This window comes from Sturnira hondurensis, unplaced genomic scaffold (assembly GCF_014824575.4).
Source record: "Sturnira hondurensis isolate 20B ecotype Veracruz unplaced genomic scaffold, ASM1482457v3 Scaffold0007703, whole genome shotgun sequence".
NCBI lineage: Eukaryota > Metazoa > Chordata > Mammalia > Chiroptera > Phyllostomidae > Sturnira > Sturnira hondurensis.
The window spans coordinates 72,245-84,810 of NW_028080334.1; the positions used below are offsets into that span (position 1 = coordinate 72,245).

The following is a 12,566-nucleotide window of genomic DNA, read 5'->3' on the forward strand; positions in this document are numbered from 1 at the left end:
TGGTTGGGGACCAGAGACCCTTCCCCTCCTCCGTGCTATAGTTGGCATCTCCACACCTATTTTAAAAATTGCCGTCTGGTCACTGTCGCATTAGAACTTTCCTAGCTGCACATCAGTAAAGGGATAGTGGCAAGACATTACGTGCACATTCACATAGTGGAACACTCCAGCCGTAAAAAGGAATCCTTTTCAAGATGTATTAAGGGAAAAAAGCAAGGTACCTAACAGTGTGTAGGAGTGCACTGCCATCGGTAAAAAGGAAGAGGGGAAGGATATTAAACATTTGATAGTCCTGTGGTTACTCGTAGAAAATAAGGGTAATAGTTTCTGTTATCCTCAATAAATTGTGAAATTAGAAGTAATGTCATGCACAGCGATAGAATGTTGCTTAGCACATAGTGAAATAGTACGATTTAGCTACTCATTATCATCGAGGTTGCTTGTCTCTGGAAGAATAACTAGTAGCAGAGGTTCTCTAGGAGTGCTGAGGGTCTAAGATAGAAAAGATACCTTTTCGTATATGTCATTCTGTCATCTTTTGAATTTCGAACCAAATAAATGGATTACCTTAAAGTCCAAAAAAAAAAACACCTTTTATCTCTAAATGCCATTGGTTCATTCATCCATTCATTATTTTCTGAGCTGTGCACTGCTCTTGCTCTGATGCCAAAATACCTCAAGGTCTGTTTTCATGGGGTCGCAGTCTCAGAAGAAGGAATCATAATGGGTCTGTGGTATTGATTTTACTTGAGAGAATCCTATCCAAGATGTAGAACTGTATTAGTCAAGATGTCATTATGAGCATCTATCTCACAGGTGGGAAACACAAGGCCTGCGGGCCCTCCACCTTGTTTTACCTAGTCCAGCACCTTGTTTCCACCCAGCAGCAGCGCTAAGCTCCTTGCTACTCGTTAGGGAGAAGTTACATTTATACAGTGCTAAAATTACATTCGGTCCTTCGAAGGGAATCGCGAGGCTGATTTCACCAGGATGTGCCCCCTGGTGAAAATGCGTTTGACATCCCTGTTCTATGTCAAATAAATTATTTGTGCAAAAGAAATAGTACCCTTTTTTAAAAACATTTTTTAAGATTTTATTTATTTATCTTTAGAGGGGAAGGGGAGGAGAGAGGGGGAGAAACATCAGTGTATGGTTGTCCCTCTTTTGCCCCCGCTGGGACCCGGCCCGCAACCCAGGCATGTGCCCCCTCTGGGAACCAAACCACAACCCTTTGGCTTGCAGGCCCGCGCTCAATCCACTGAGCTACACCAGCCAGGGCAGAAATAGTACCCTTTTAAAAATTGTGTTCTTTAATTAAAAAAAAAGACTGCAGAGAGATATACAGGACCATAAGTCGTGTACATAATTCCCAATGAGTGTCAGCAGTGCGTGATGTCAGGGCAGGGCACACATAATTTTATCCCCGCCTGTGGGGAAACACCAAGTGGACCTGTGCTTCTTAAGAGGATGGTGCCAAAACTATGAATCCTTGTTGAGGGGCTATATTAGGCCTTTCCAGGAGCTGCGAGCCCTGCTGTGGCATATAAGTGCGACCGCAAGACGGGAACCAAAGTTCACCTGAACCAGAGATGGGCTTCATTTTAGCTTGCCGGTCAGTACTATGGGTAGATTCAGGGAGGTATTAGCCAAGCTTAGTTATTAAGAGTTTCCGTAGTGTAGTGGTTATCACGTTCGCCTCACACGCGAAAGGTCCCCGGTTCGAAACCGGGCGGAAACAAGCTTTTGGTCTACTTTTCAGTTCTTCCGTCATTTCTTCACCCCATTATCTGGAGGACAGGTAGTTGTCACATGGAAGAAAAATCATGGGTATGTCTTATCTGTGTCTGTTTGTGGGAGACAGTGACTGAAGCGCGACCTCAGGAGAGTCAGCTCACAGCAGGCTCTCCGTGAGTGCTCGCAATGTAAATTCAAGTCTCCAGCTGCAGCTAATAATCTTTTGATCTCAGAAGCCCACTGGGCTGTCTTCCACATCGAGGAGCTTAGTGACTAGCACAGGACTAGGCGCGCAATAGGCAGTCCATAATACTTGTACAGCTGGTCCTCAAAACTATATTCCTAACCCTGCACCACAATCTTGGTCCCTTGAGACTGAATAACGTGCACTACGTCTCGCCCGGCTAGCTCAGTCGGTAGAGCATGAGACTCTTAATCTCAGGGTCGTGGGTTCGAGCCCCACGTTGGGCGCACGGGTTTCATTTTGGAAACTATTTCCTCGCGAAAGGAACTTTGCACTCTCCGCACCGAAGCGGATAAATTCCAGTGTCCCTCCAGCAGCCATTACTGAAGTCTGCCTACCTATGTTCAACTAGGACTAAGCCCCTTCCATTTTTCAGAAGATCCTCCCGTGCGTCCCAGGCTTGAAGCGCTAGGAAAGACTCGTAACTTCCCAAAGCTGTGATGGGACCCCAGGACCCGCCCACCTGGACGTTCCCCAGTGTAAATCGTAGCCCGGTGGTATGCTAGCGCCTTAGTTGGTGATAATAGAGGTCGACATTCCGTGTTCTCACCACCACCGCCTGTTTTCCTCTTTGTAACGAGATCCTCAGCTTCAATATATTTTCTTTATGCTTGATTTTAAGCGTCACTCTTTTTTGCCAGATGTTACCTCGCACATTACAGCCTCCACATTTGCCCCCACACGTAAAGGAATGAAAAAGTATCCTTTATTTTGGAACATCCTGCCTAACATGAATGCCCTCACGTCTTGTTACAAAAATTTTCCTTAACTGCAATTGAAATTCATTTCTTTTGTTGACGATTTCCAGCCTATTTTCTACTTTCCAGCTGGAGAAGTCTTCTCACATACACAGCAGATCATAAGAGGAGGTTGCTGGTCATATAAAGCTGGTTTATTAACCTTGCTAAGAAGGATAGCTGAAGGGGAATGGGTTCCGGAGGTGGTATCCTGACGCCCTGAGGGCAATTTGCACTGGACTAGGTCAGAGTTTGTAAAATAGGCAGAGTTGCTAGTTCAGTCCTCTTTCATGAACCTCTGGGTAGTTACTGTTGCTCTGGTCTTATCTTGCAACGTAAGGGTTAAAAAAACCTGGTGCTGGAAGAGTGCAACATTTCATCTTGCACAGAGGCTTGTGGATTCCATTGCAAATTGTGGGTTCAGGGTCATTTTTAAAAAATTTTACCACCTTCACTGAGACTGTAAAATATTCCTTTATAAATGCGGACTTTTTAATGAAAGGGAAACCACAGTAGACAAGGTTTTCTTCCCTGTCTTCCAATAATCTGAGTATTCCCGGGAGATTTTTGCTACAATTCCAGCTTCTCTCTTCACTCCACTCTTTCCACTGAAGCCCCTCCTGCTGGCCAGATCTGAAATGCCCCCCTTCGAGTAAGTGACCTACACTACTCTTGGCACAAAGGAATCAGGTTCATCAGTTCATATGTTCAGCAAAAGTATAGGATCCTGGCAGGATCTTTGGTCTTTATACTGAGTGGTGATGATAGGCCACAGAGTCAGAGAGACTCACTCTGACTGATTTCCATTTAAGAGTGATCCTTCAGAAATGGTGAGCAGGAGGTATGAGGGAAGTGTAGCTGGAAGGATTGCTATAGTCCAGACAAAAAGTGGCTGACGAAGGGGTGAGGCAGCAGGCAGTGAAGGAGTTGGGTGCATGGTTTGTACCTTGGGCAATAGAGGGTCTCCCGTGTTTCTGCTTTAGGTGATTTAATAACAAAGTTACAGAGGAGAGAAAAATACAGGAGTCCTCTTTGTCAGTGGTTTTGCTTTCCTGGTTTCAGCTACTCTGGGTCAACTGTGTTCCCAAAATATTAAATGAAAAATTCCAGAAATAAACAATTTATAAGTTTTAAATTGCTGGCCATTCTGAGCAGCAAGATGAAATCTTACGCCATTATAATTCTGTTGGCCCAGGATGTCAAGCATCCCTTTGTCCACAGTATCCACACTGTATATGCTACCCGAGGTTAGTCAGTTAGTGGTCATCTGGGTTATCAGATCAGAATGTCAAGTTGTCACAGTGCTTATTTTCAGATAAACCTTATTTTACTTAATAATGGCCCTAAAGTGCAAGAATACTGGTGCTGGAAATTCGGATATGCGAAATGCATTTGCTATACATTCCTATTTATGTAAAGGAAAAAGCATACTTCATGGTTTCAGGCATCCATTGGGGGTCTTGCAACATATCCCTTGCAAACAAGGAGTACTACTGTAATGAGTTCAGCCTTGAACAGGTTGGGAGATGTCTAAATGGACATGTGGATCTGAAGTTTAAGGAGAGCGCTCATTGCTGAAGCCACAGATGTGGGGGTAAAGTTGGGTCAAGCTGTGAGCGAGTATCTGACTCTCCAAGAAAGATGGCTTCCAGTAGATGGAGGAGTTAGAAGAGGAGGGAAGCCAGAAGGGAAGTTCCATCAAGGCCAAGGGAATCAAAATGTGCAAAAAGGGGGTCAGAGGTACAGATTGGTAGAATTAAATTATGGTCTACTATGGGAAAGCGGTAAAGCATTCATGGATTGGGATCACTGCCGGCTCCTGGTAACTGGAACTAGGCTTGGCGAAAGGTCCCCTCGCCTGCACTCTGCAAAGTGGCTTCTGGGTCACAGACTCACCAAGGAGTCCTGCTCCATAGGACTCAATCTCAATTCCAATTCCTGGCTCCCCAGGTTTACAGGAATAAGAGTAATAGATGGGAGAATATTTTGCAATACTAAACCATTGATACTGCTCTTAAATTTGCATATATGTAGATCCACATATAACATGTTAAAACATTCCAATTCTGGACATTAAATTCTAGGATCAGTGAGTTTTATTTTTATATAATACTTCATTACATTTTCAAAATTTAATAACACTTTTAGCTTTACTTAAATATCACTGAGTTAAAATGGGATATTTTCATTTGTTTCAATTTCCCCTTTCAAAATAGATATTTTACATAATTTATAAAATATATAATTTTCAAAAGCATGTGTAAAATTATTTTTGCCTCTATAGCTATTTTAATTTACATTTTGACGAAATATATTAAAAACTCATATACTTTGAGTGCATTTTGTTTTTTAATTCGTTAGATTGTAACTGTCAAGAGGGCACAAATTATGTGAAGATTTAAACCCTGCAACTGTCTTCGTAAGAAATATTTCCAAAGCTGCATTTTACTTTCCCTCCTGCAAGGTCCACTGCTTTTGCTCTTTTTTTTATTACTGGAGTGACTGACTTCATGATCCACTAACAGGTCGCGCTCTGCAGTTTGACAAAAATTATTACCCAGGAACACCGAAGTATTTGTACTTAGGAATAATATCAGAAGGCTTTGAACTGACAGGAGAGATTGGAATACCCGGGCGGTGACCATGATCTAAGCCTTATAAAACTCAGGAAAGGTTCTGTTTTCGCATCTGTTTCCGTAGTGTAGTGGTCATCACATTCGCCTAACACGCGGAAGGTCCCCGGTTCGAAACCGGGCGGAAACAGTCGATTCCCTTAAGGTAGGGTTTTTCTTCCGTCTATAGTAGTAATTTATTGTGGGAATGCGCGTGCACATCTGTGTAACACGTCGTTGCAGTTTTATTCCTATCTTTTCCAAGCTGTTACTAGGTCGGGATACTCCCGGCCTCTCTGGGTTTGTGGTGCAAAGAAGCTGCCCAGACGTCCTTAGGAATTGCCTTCAAGGGGCTTGCAATCCAGGCCGATAAAAAGGCAATAAAAGGCAGGAATACCACACAACGATAAATGAAATATAGAACAGTAGAAGGAATGAGTTGGAAATGTATGGTGGTAACGAGTCCAGAGAAAACATTTTTAGAGAACGGTCGCAATAACAGCGGTCGCAATAACAGCGCCGTGGACAGTGCGAAGGGCCGCTGAGTACCGGCCTGCAGTGGGCGTGTCCCTCAGAGAAACCAGCAGTCCGGCTTGGGCGAGGCCACTGAAGCGCGCGACACGGAAGACGAGGAAAGGCTAGGGTAGGGGAAACGGAGGGCGGAACTGAAGGACGCGGAACGGGAAAGAGACGGGGCCGGGAAGAAATTCCAGGCAGCACAGCACGGCGGGCAAAGCCGCGGCTCCCGCTGCAGACTCCCGGTGAGCCACCGCCGCTCTACGCCGAGGGTTTTCGCTACGTCCTCCCCGAGACAGCCAGCGCCGAGGGCGAGCCTGGGCTTCTCCGCTGGACCGGTTTCCCCGGCCCACACCTCCTGGCCCGCCGGTCCTCAGTGGGGTCGCCCCTGCGGCTCCCTCTTGTTTTACCCGCCGGTTTGAGACAGTACAGTTCTCCCACCCCAGGCTTCGGACCCCCGTAGTGTCTCCTGTTCCCCCTCCAACGAAGCTGAGCTCCTCCGAGGCCCCGGGACTCTGGGAGCCCAGAACTATCACTCAGTCCTGTCACTCTCTCCAGGTAGAGTTTGATCTGTGCCTCAGCTGACATGAGTTCTCATCATCTTCCTTGGGGAGACAGTAAAAGAATCCGAAACAACACCATTAACCTCAAAGCACCAGCTGGGCTGGGCAACAAGCTTGTGTAAGTCATACTGCTTTGGGGTTGCAATCAATACTAACTTGTCTTTATGGCTTTGTAGCTTTCTTAGACTCACCTTGCTTCAATAACACTATTATTCTGTTTTTGAGGCTGAAATTGTGGCTGCTTGTCAGTGGATGCCCATTTCCTTCAGCCCCTTTGTCCTCTCATAGTTGCCCAGACAATTTGAAAGCATTCTTGTTTCCTGGCAGCAAGCACATTCCTGGCCTAGCCATAATTTTTCCTGTCCTAGGATCCAAGGGGATGTTCAGGGAACTCAATTTTTCTTTTTCCTTTTTTCAGTGAAGAGTAAAAGAAAAGAGCCAAATCTGGGTGCCAGGGCAGTACATGGGGCAGAAGGTCCCTGGCTCCCCATTTCCAAGTTACCCTAGGGAAATAGTTTAAAGGATGTGAGTTCATTCACATTGAGGATTCTACTTAATTGTACCTTTGCTAGATCATTACTTTTTCAAATAAATATTTTACTCGATAACACCATTACTCTACAAAATAATTTTCTACCCCAAATTTTAATTTCTCACTAAAAACTAATTATGTTGCTTAAAAAAAAACCTTTTTATCAAGAAACAAAGTAGAGAGAATGGTATTATGAAACCCCAAGTACTCATCACCCAGCTTCAACAATTTTCTCTTTTCCACAATTCCTGTTTCACCTCTACCTCCACCATTTCTCACCTCCACCCTCTCACTACCTGCCCCCATTCTCTACAGTCCTCAGTTCCCACAGACAGCCCTTCTATTGTTACTCTGTTGACCATCTCCCCTTCCTTTGGTAGTTCTGGTACTCTGTAGAATTTGAAATTTCTTTAAAATTTAGGAAATAATTTTAATAGCTACAGGTCTCATGAACGTGGGCTCTGTTATGGATGAGACACTTGCAACAAACCTATGATGTGCCCCTATTAAAAGGAAACTTCACCTATTTATTCATTACATTGCAATAAGAAACAGGCTAGGTCCCTACTCTCCTGTTTACCTTCTGATAGGCAATTAAAATAACAAACAAGTAAACAAATAAATAACCACAGCCTTGGCAGGGTGGCTCAATTGCTTGGAGTATTGTCCAGGTGTAGGCATGCATGGGAGGCAACCAATGGATCTCTCTTTCTCCTCTCTCCCCCCTTATCTCTTCCTCTTTGTCTAAAAAGTCAGTAAACATATCTTGGGGTGAGGATCAAAAAAAATCAAAACACCTCAGCATTATAAGGACTGTGAAAAACTTAAAGATTAAAGGTGGTGACCTGATAAAGTGGCAGGCAAGCAGATGACAACATTAGAGAGATGGGCCAGGAAAGATTTATCATAAGAGGTGACAATGAACTCCCTACTCGGAAGATAAAGAGCCAGCCTTTCAAAGATATTAGAGAAGACACCTAAAGTAAGAGGGAGCTTGGCAGGTTAAAGGACAGAGGAAAGACTAGGAACTTGGAGAGTAAGGAGCCACAGCAAATACCTCCTTTGGCTCTGCATCCTGATGAGACTACCTCCACCATTTGTTGGTTTTCTTTGCATGTGGTTTGAAAAATTTGTAGAGGACACTGGATTCTTAGAGGACTCCCAGGCCAATAAGGAACACAGCAGTACCTCAATGTGGAGTTTTTAAGAGCAGATGGATGAGCACATAGGTTCATCCAGAATATCGCAAATAAGGGACTTCCAGCCAAGATGGAGGCATAGGTAGACACACCGTGCCTCCTCACGCAACTGTTACAGAACAGGGGACAACGGGCCAAAGGGAGTATGACATACTATTACCAAAAGTACCCCCACTAGGTTTGTTTGTCACCACCAAAAAAAAAAAAAGACGTCTCTCAATGCCAGAGATTTGTGGAAAGGAAACAAAATGTTTATTTAAGGCTTTACAGACTTAAAGTAGTGACCTAATGTCTTCATTAAATTATCAAAGTCCTTTAGGATACCCACGGATGCACACAGTCCTTCCTCCTCCCTCTGCCCTCATCTGGGGTACCATATCTGAGGGAAAGGAGTAGAAGTCTGTGATTCAGGCTCCTGGCAGCTGCGTGGTCCTCTCTTCACCAAGACTGCAGGGAGGTCTCCACTCTGCCAAAGCCACGGGGTTCTCTCCTTAATGGTTGACGTGTCTCAGTTTAAATCCTCACGCCAGTCTTCCTCTGCAGCCTCATTTCCGACTTCTCCTATAATTGGCTACACTTGCCAGCACTCCATATCCTTCCAGCTTTACTGGGCTGCCATAGTGGGTCCGGGCAGGCGTGGCCCCATGGCCTGGAGCCAGTCATCTCCAAGCTCCCACGTGGGCACTGTAACTAGGGGGAGTTGCCTCCCAGTTACATCTTGCATGGAAATCATTCCCTTCTCCCTGTCTCAAAGCATGGCCACAGCTATTTAACATAGTCATGAAACAAATGAAAGGTTATAGATATGTTAAATGACCATGCCAGAGGTTATCTGCAACACTGTTGCTGTGCAAGACAGCTATAAATGGCCCTGCTCCATGTGTCCCATCCCCTAACTTACACCTGTAGGGGGGAAGGGGTGAGCACATCCTTTATGTTTTTCTAATGTTTTCTAGACACCTTGAGTTCTGGGCCCCATTCCAAATCCCTATTTGGCGGCCCCCTCTTGGCTGCACCTGTTACACAACCAAAAGAAGGACAACAACAATTTAAAAACAAAAAACAACCAGAACTGACAAAAAAATCAAACTACGAAAGTCTGACAACCAAGGTAGGAGTGGGAGGAGATGGGCGTGGAGAGAGGAGTCACTGCAAGGTGGTGGCTGGAGGATCCGGGCAGGCAAGGCGGCGGCTGGTGGACCCAGTGCCAGATTGTGGAGTGGGTCAGGCAAGGCTGCAGCTGACTGGCAAGGCTATGGCAATGGCTGGTGGAGCGGGGCGGTCCCACATTTGCATGCAGATAAACTGGGAGGAACAATTGGGGACCAAGACAGACCCAAAACCCAGGGCCCCAGCGCAGGGAAATAAAGCCTCAGACCTCTGACTGAAAACACCTGTGGGGGTTAAGTTGCTGGGAAAGACTCCTAGCCTCACAGGAGAGTTCATTGGAGAGACCCACAGGGTCCCAGGACATACACAAACCCACCCACCCAGGAATCAGCGCCAGAAGGGCCCGCTTTTCTTGTGGGTAGTGAGGGAAGTGACTGAAATCTGGCAGCGAGCGGAGCAAGTGCCATTGTTCCCTCTCAGACCCCGCCCCCACATACAGCATTACAACACAGCGACTTTAAGGCTTTAGTGGGTTGCCCCTCCAACACCTAAGACTCTGCTCCTCACTATGTAACAGGTGCGTCGAGACAAAAAAAAATGACCCTAACAAAAGAACAGATCAAAGCTCCACAGCAAATACAACTAAGTATCAGAGAGATAACCAACCTATCAGATACACAGTTCAAAATACTGGTGGTCAGGATGCTCACAGAGTTGTTGAATTGGTCGCAAATTAGATGAAAAAATGAAGGCTATCCTAAGTGAAATAAAGGAAAATGTACAGGGAACCAATAGTGATGGGAAGGAAACTGGGACTCAAATCAATGGAGTGGACCAGAAGGAAGAAAGAAACATTCAACCAGAAGAGAATGAAGAAACAAGAATTCAAAAAAATGAAGAGAGGCTTAGGAACCTCCAGGACAACTTTAAACATTCCAACATCCAAATCAAAGGGGCACCAGAAGGAGAAGAGGAAGAGAAAGAAGTTGAAAACTTCTTTGAAAAAATAATGAAGCAGAACTTCCCCAGTCTGGCAAAGGAAATAGACTTCCAAGAAATCCAGGAAGCTCAGAGAGTCCCAAAGAAGTTGGACCCAAGAAGGAACACACCAAGGCACATCATAATTACATTAGCCAAGATTAGAGAGAAGGAGGGAATCTTAAAAGCAACAAGAGAAAAGGAGACAGTTACCTACAAAGGAGTTCCCATTAGACTATCAACTGGTTTCTCCAAAGAGACCTTCCAGGCAAGAAGGGGCTGGAAAGAAGTATTCCAAGTCATGAAAGGCAAGGACCTACATCCAAGATTGCTCTATCCAGCAAAGCTTTCATTTGGAATTGAAGGACAGATAAAGTGCTTCTCAGATAAGGTCAAGTTAAAGGAGTTCATCATCACCAAATCCTTATTATATGGATAATAAAGGGACTTATCTAAGAAAAAGAAGATAAAAAATATGAACAGTAAAATGACAGCAAAGACACAATTATTGACAACCACACCTGAAACAAAAACAAAAGCAAACAACTAGAACAGGAACAGAACCACAGAAATGGAGATCACATGGAGGATTATCAACAGGAGAGTGGGAGGGGGAGAGAGGGGGAAAAGTACAGAGAATAAGTAGCATAGATGGTACGTAGAAAATAGACAGGGGGAGGGTAAGAATAGTATAGGAAAAGTAGAAGCCACAGAACTTATATGTATGACCCATGGACATGAACTAAAGGGGGGGGAATGTGGGTGGGAGGAGGTGAGCAGGATGGAGGGGAGTGAAGAGGGGGAGATGGAACAACTGTAATAGCATAATCAATAAAATATGTTTTTTTAAGAAGACTGCAAATAAGCAATACACCTGGGATTTCTAGGTGCTGTGGGTAGGTGGTTACAGTGAGGAGTCTGCAGGAGCAGTGAAGGTTCAGACACCTGCTCTGCACTCCAGCTGCATGCCCTAACCAGTGCCTCTCTCTCCTCCCCTGAAGAGGTTTCAGGTAGATATATCTGCAATTGCCGTTTGAAATGTCTAAGAGAATAAATATCACCAATGGCTTAGGTGTTCTTGATGACACCTTATTTAATGAAAGGATTCTTCCAAAAGTTGCTAATTTATAAGAAAAATACTATTTGTATTTTGAATACTATTTATTTTAAAACCTTGTTTTAATATTTGATTTAAAACCTTAAGAATAACCATAGCAGCGTTATTTACAATAGCCAAGCCCTGGAAACAGCCTAAGTGCCCAGCAGTAAGTGAGTGGATCAAAAAACTGTGGTTCATTGACTCAATGAAATACTATGCAGCAGAAAGAAAGAAAGAAGTAACTCCTACCTTTGCGGCAGCATGGATGGTACTAGAGAGCATTATGCTAAGTGAAATAAGCCAAGTGATGAAAGACAAATACCATACCAAATACCATACTTATTGATCTCACCAATAAGTGGAACCTGATCAACAAAACAAACAAGCAAAATAGAACCAAAGACATGGAAATAAAGAACAAAGTAACAGTGACCAGAAGGGAGGGGAGACGGGGATAAATGAGGAGAAGAATGGGAAGGGGCAAGTGAAGGAACATATATAGAGGACCCATGGGCACGGACAATGGGGTAGGGATTGACTGTGGGGAGGAGGGTGGGCAGGAGAGAGCAAGTCGGGGGAGGGGAATGTGGGACAACTGGAACTGAAGAACAAAAATAGAGTAAGGTGGCCCTAACTGGTGTAGTTCAGTGGCTTGAGCAATGGCTTGTGAACCAAAGGGTTGCTAGTTTGATTCCCCATCAGGGCACATGCCTGGGTTGAGGGCCAGATCCCCAATAGGGGGTGTGTGAAAGGCAACCACACATTGATAGTTTTCTCCCTCTCTCCTTTCCTTCCCCTGTCACTAAAAATATCAAATAGAGTCTTTTTCAAAATTGTATTTATCTAAAAAACATCAGGAATAGTGTAGATGTGAACATTTACAACTGTAATGCACTGAATATTAATCACAGAACAAGTTTGCCTTCTTTTCCATATTCAAAAGCCTTCCCCTTGCCCTTAGACACTAAACATCTCAAATGACAACAGAGAGGGTTTCCCAAAATATCCAGTGATTTTCAGCCAATGAGTCCTGACACAGAGAGAAGAAGCAGGGCATTCTGGGTCATCTTTTTGGCCGCTCTTCCTTTTGCAGGCAGTCCTTCGGAATCAGGTTGCTCTGGGTGACATTTTATCTTTCTCCTTACCCAAAATTCACACTCCCCAGGACAGCAGCATGCGACTGAGAACTGTCTTTTATCTGGGGGCCTTGCACCCTTAAGCCCATATGGGGTGATGAAAATG

General features: G+C 44.5%; 3 non-coding genes across 3 annotated transcripts; all 3 read left to right on the forward strand.

Annotated features, from left to right (window-relative positions):
* The first annotated feature begins 1,665 nt into the window (after positions 1 to 1,665).
* On the forward strand, positions 1,666 to 1,738 carry TRNAV-CAC (transfer RNA valine (anticodon CAC)). The gene has a single exon. It is a non-coding gene; the product is annotated as a tRNA-Val (tRNA).
* A 394-nt stretch (positions 1,739 to 2,132) lies between these two features.
* TRNAK-CUU (transfer RNA lysine (anticodon CUU)) lies at positions 2,133 to 2,205 on the forward strand. The gene has a single exon. It is a non-coding gene; the product is annotated as a tRNA-Lys (tRNA).
* Positions 2,206 to 5,405: 3,200 nt separating this feature from the next.
* On the forward strand, positions 5,406 to 5,478 carry TRNAV-AAC (transfer RNA valine (anticodon AAC)). The gene has a single exon. It is a non-coding gene; the product is annotated as a tRNA-Val (tRNA).
* Positions 5,479 to 12,566: the final 7,088 nt, after the last annotated feature.